At 38.1% G+C, this 6000-nt stretch overlaps 1 protein-coding gene and 1 long non-coding RNA gene across 3 annotated transcripts in view; both read left to right on the top strand.

The window, feature by feature from the left end:
• The window catches only part of LOC124946524 (protein vein), a 245941-nt gene that overhangs the window by 23313 nt on the left and 216628 nt on the right, over positions 1 to 6000 (top strand). The gene's annotated exons all lie outside the window — the stretch shown is intronic.
• Positions 2093 to 4742, top strand: LOC124946891. The gene is made up of 2 exons (XR_007100232.1): positions 2093 to 2590; positions 3633 to 4742. It is a non-coding gene; the product is annotated as an uncharacterized LOC124946891 (long non-coding RNA).

Below are 6000 nucleotides of genomic sequence, written 5' to 3' on the forward strand. Positions count from 1 at the left end.
CTCTTTGACTCTCTTTTTATCTATTTTATAGCTCTTTTTTTCTCGCCGTTTAATCACGTTAACGAGAAGGAACGCAAAGTGTTGTCTAGTACCTCGCTAACAACGACATATATAATATATACATATATATATATATATATATATATATGTGTATATATATATATATATATATATACACATATTTATCCTCTGTATATCCTCTATATTATTATCATTATTTAGTCATTGGCTCGACCAATTGAGAAATATGATAACGATTAATTTCTGAAACAATAACGTTCAAGCTCCTTGGAGACGTCGCGAGAGCGACGTAATCGCATTATCATTCAAGATACGTGCATCCGTAATCGCGCTATTCGACGATCTTGGCATGTTAGAGAACCATTTGAACCATTGACACCAATGCCGGTGCCATTGACCCCGGTATCGATCGGGGATTGGTCCGGTCGATAAGTCTACGCACGTAGAAGACATTCCTAGATAAGTTCGAGATACGAAATCCGCTACAGTTCAGGGTCGGCATCGGGAATGCGTTTCATAATTTTGACTAAACCCTTCTTCTTCTTCTACTGTTCCTTCCTTTTTCCTCTTATTTTCTTTCTTTTTCTTCCTGCTTCCCCTCCCCACCCTTTTTCTTCTTCTATTTTTTTCTTTCTCTTACGAACGTAGAAAAACAAGTCTTAAGAGAAGATAGCTCGTTATGGCTTTTAATAAATTTCATGTTTCTCATCGGAGTTTTTGAGAGTAGGTCGAGAATCTATATTTGGTGTATTTATACACATATGGAATACTTTGATATACATATACCTATACATATATACATACATACATATATATATATATATATATGTATAAAGATATATCGTTATTATCGATAGATCGAGAGATTAAAATAAATCGGAAGGAAACGGCAGGGCCGGTTGAACTCTCCAGACGATTCTCGTGTGTAGAGAAGGGGTCGTGTGTAAAGTAGAAGAAGAAGGAGAAGGAGAAGGAGGAGGAGGAGGAGGAGGAGGAGGAGGAGGAGGAAGAAGAGAAGAAGAAGGTATCGACCACACGCGCACACCCATTACGACGAGTTTCGAGTCGGTTTGTTTGTCGGAGTCGAGGCGAAACCGCCGACCGATCGTCTCGCGGGAGTAGTATCTTTACCGTGTGGCGATCGGCGTGCGATACGTTTCACGATACGCTTCACGATACGCTCCACGATACGCTTCCACGATACGGTTCCATGATATTCTCCGATATCGTGAATCGATGGGAACCGCGTCCAACGGTTGCACCGGCATCTATATTGTCGTAGCACGACGCCCGTTGCATCTCTTCTCCCATGGATCGTTCCCATCGGAATGCCTTTTCGATTGCCCTCACAGTTTGCCCTTCTGATTCTCCGCCCTTCGATCGTGCTGCTTTCGACCATGCGTACGTGCGTATACGAATTATAGACTCAGAGGGAGAAAGAGAGACAGAAAGAAAGGAGAGTGTCTAAAGGGACTTTGGACAAAGTGTTTTACGAAATTCTCTCTCTCTCTCTCTCTCTCTCTTTCTCTCTTTTTCTCTCTTTCTCTGAGGATGTGCAACAAGTTGAGATTGTCAACAGTTTGCTCTTCAACTCTGTTCAAAACAACGAGTGAATAGTCGAAGAATAAGTGTCGTCGTTTAATACTTCATCCATGTAACATTTTATTTGTTTTCTTTGTTTGTTAATCCAGGCCTTCGATCCGAAAGCCAACCGAATTAATTAATTTCGAAAACCGCTTTGTAAAGTTTCCGTACGTTTTATCAAACGAGAATTGCTTTGTGATATTGATTATTCTGCGACGAAATTCGTCGTTCATTTAAAGAGGTTTTGCACGATAATTCCGTTTGTTTTACGTTCATTTATGTAAATTCAATGATATATAAATGTCTCGAAGCAATAATCCATAAAGGATCGTTTCACTGCGCGTTCATAAAACTATTTTAATATAAAATAATATATATATATATATATATATATATATATATATATATAAAGAGATAGCGTATATCTGTCAATATTTTTCACGGTCAGATTGACATTTAAATGCATGAAATATCTTTATCGGAAAAATGTTAACTCGTGTATTTATCTCTGTGCGATCGCGATTAATGTCGCGAAACGAACAGGAGAGTTCGACAACCCTGGTTTGATACTTCTTTTCGTATCGTAGTAGAAAAACGTCGTTCTCGCCACAGTTCTCGCTCTCACCGCTCCAATTCGCACGGCTCTTACACACAACAATGCATTTTTCATGGTGCGTAAGATCGGTGCGTGCTCGGCCCCCATCCTCTCCTCTGTCTCTCCCTCAGCACCACCACCACCATCACCACTACCACCACTACCACCACCACCACCATCACCCACACAATGCGTTTCAATAGAACAAACCGAAAGAGAGAAAGAGAAATGAAAAAAAAGAAAGAAGAGAAGGAAAAAAACAAGAAGAGAAAATAAATGTAAAAAAGAACAAGGAAAAACAAAGGAAGGAGGAAGAAAGGAAGAAAAAAAAAAGGATAGAACAGTCGGAAGGAACGAATACATACATACATGGGCTCGTCGACAAAACAGGTGACGTTTTACATAAAAACTTACCTTTCATCGACGGCCGTCACGCCGACGCGCTCGCGCGCGCTTATCTCCTGCCTCGTCGTCGCGCCATCGTTTTCTCTCTCTCTCTCTCTCTCTCTCTCTCTCTCTCTCTCTCTCTCTTTCTCTCTTTCTCGCTCTCTTGCTTTCTCTCCCCAACTCTTTTTCCATCCTTTTCTCTTTCTCTCTCTCTCTCTCTCTCCGTGTACGTCAGGCCGGAATGATCTTTCCGGTTTCGCGTTCGCTCGTGAATGAATCCGTAATGAAAACACACGGAAGTGCAGTTGGCGGCAATGCAGGACCGTTGAAAGAGGAAGGAAGAAGATAGAGAGGTACGAAGGAAAGGGATGGAGAATAAAGAGATAAAGAGAAAAGGAAGAGAGAAAGAGAGAACTCGCGTAATGATCTATCTATGTATGGATGTGGCGACGACATGTTCACGTTTATGTGCTTAATAGCAAAAAGAAGGGTGGATATATTATACGTCGAGACGTCGCGTCTGCCAGTTTGTGCGAACTGTCCTTTAAAGATTACCCCAACGTCAAATGAAATCCTCGTGTAATCGAATGTTCTTTTTTAAGCTGGCTCGCTTTTAAACCTTGATTAGATTGAAATTAAAAAGGAACGTATTTCACTTTGACCGCCATATGTATGTATATATATATATATATATATATATATATATATATGTGTGTGTGTGTGTGTCTGTATATCTGTGTGTATGTATGTACGCGTGTATGTGTTGCATATATGTAAGGAAAATCAATGTTATTTATGTCATATAGATATGAGACGTGCATTACTTATCGATTTTAAAAAGATTGCGTTCTCCCTTTTATTTTTCCAATCATTATAACACATTTTCCTTCTTTTTCTTTTTCTCGTGTTATGTAAAATGCTTACGTATTTACGTTCATATTACTTCTTTTTTTTTTCTCTTTTTTTTTTGTCTTTTTTTTTTTTCTTTTTTCCTTTTTTATTTCTATCTCAGAAAACTCCAATATAATCCTATGGAATGTTATAGAGATGGTGGACTTTTTGTCACGACCACTTTTTATCTCCTTCCGAAGACTTTGCTCGCAAACCGCAACCTCCATAACGACGACGCTCTCCTCTTATTCTCTTCGATCTCAATCGACCGTTATTCTTACGATGACGTAGAATTATTATCAAGGAAAGAAAGTATTAAAAATTAGATACGAATTAGCGAGATACGCAAAAGTTTCTTGTAGTTTGAACACAAGCTCCATCATTCTACTTAGACATAATTTTATCTCGCTTTAATTTCTCTCTCTCTCTCTCTCTCTCTCTATCTCTATCTCTCTCTTTCAAATGCATTTTCGATGAATAAATTCTACTGGCCATTCTGAACTTTTTACCCGGGAAGAAAGAGAAAGTATCTTTTAACGAAACCAAAGTTTGCTGAAGCAATGAAAATAAGTCTCAAGTTCTATTCTACTGCGAGAATTAGGAAAGTAGCGAAGGCAAAAAGGTAGGAGAAATGCATGGACTTGCATAATTGAACTTTGATTTGTGTGAGATTATTGAAAGAATGAGAGAGAGAGAGAGAGAGAAAAGAAAAAAAAAAAAAAGAAAAATTCGCTATAAACACCGAGATCCTTATGTGTTTCGTATCGATATTGTACTACTCGTATAATTAAAAATTTTTTAAATCATCATTAATCTTTTCTTTGCATCGAGAAAATCAATAAGAAAATCAATAAGAAAATCAATGAGAAAATATACGACGTTGAGAAGAATGTAAAGAAAGCGAACGCTACGTTTAAATATTATATAATATCTTAATAATTGTTCTGCATTGACTCTTAAAAGAAAACGAATAAAAAGAAGGTTTATATGCAGTACGTTACACGTTCGAGTATTCTCGAAACGCCGATCAATGATATTGTTGATCGAACGTCTTCATTCGAATTCAAATCAATCGTCAGCAAATACTCCAATTGGCACTCGTTCATTCCTAACATTTACTTTGATTAAGTAATCGTTTAAGAGCAGAGCAAATGCTTTAAGTGCGAAGCGTTCGAGCATACAACCAACCAACCAACCAACTAACCAACCAAGCGAATGAACAAATCGTAATTCTCGTTAAAAAAAAAAAAAAAAAAAAAATAAATAAATAAAAAAAGAAGATTTTCTTTCGATAATCGTGAAGTTATACTGTCGCGAAAATATCTCCAAACTATTTAAGCGTTCATTTATTGATCATTATTAAAATCGTATTTTCTACGGTGTTATTATCTTTATCTCTTTTCACACATATCTTCGTATACACATATATACGTTTCATTCAGGCATTATATTTTCAGCTTCGCACCAAACGCCGACTGGTTTTTGGCAAACGAAAGCACGCGTGCTTTGCACGACGTGCGAATACAGAGAGAGAGAGAGAGAGAGAGAGAGAGAGAGAGAGAGAGAGGGAGACAGAGAGGGAGAGCAATGCTTTTCAGAAAAAGAAACAAATATCCAAGTTGAATGGTCCTCGAGATCAAAGCAGTGTTACGATCTGATAACTTAGACTAGCTGCTTCTGCTGTTCTCAAAAGTAGGTAGATATGTGGGAAAAGGGATATATATCTATATACGCGATAGGTATGTATACGAATGTATGTAGATACGAATTGACGTCAGAACAATGTCAAACAAACCATCGAAAGTTTACGTAATCATTCCGGACGTTCCCCTTGAAAAATCACGTATTTAACGTGAAAGCACCCTTTCTCGACGACCTTCGTATATGTACGTCGGGTTTATCCGTCTTTCAAAGTCTTCGGGTGTACGATCGTACCTCGATTGATTCAAATACGACGTCCACCGTCGCTCCGAATCGCGACGTTTACACGGGAATTACCATATCGCGATCTTTTTCTATAAATAATTCATTACCGTTCGAAAGTCGTCTCCGTTTCTCGAAAGTGCTCAGAGTTCTCGTCGAGAAAGAAAGAAAGAAAGAAAGAAAGAAAGAAAGAAAGGAAGGAAGGAAGGAAGGAAGGAAGAAAGGAAGGAAGGAAGGAAGGAACGAAGAAGACGAAGAAGAAAAAGAGGAAGAAGAAAAAACATTTCCTCTTGCGCGTTCATCGATAAACCATTTCGTTCTCTTCCTTCTTCTCCTCCTCCTCCTCCTTCTCCTCTTCCTCCTCCTCTTCTTCTTCTTCTTCTTCTCCTTCATATTATTATTATTATTACTCTTCCTTTCGATCCTATCAAATAATAAAATGATCTTATCGATCTTTTGAAGAATGCGAAGGAGATCGACTTGGAAAAACATGAACGATGGCTAATCTTTTCCCGTGGATCCCTTGCAACACGCAAATAACTTCGAGGTAAACTATTTGTAAACATAGCCACATTATTTTGAAAGGCCATTTAGAATTC

This window comes from Vespa velutina, chromosome 1 (assembly GCF_912470025.1).
Source record: "Vespa velutina chromosome 1, iVesVel2.1, whole genome shotgun sequence".
Taxonomy (NCBI): domain Eukaryota; kingdom Metazoa; phylum Arthropoda; class Insecta; order Hymenoptera; family Vespidae; genus Vespa; species Vespa velutina.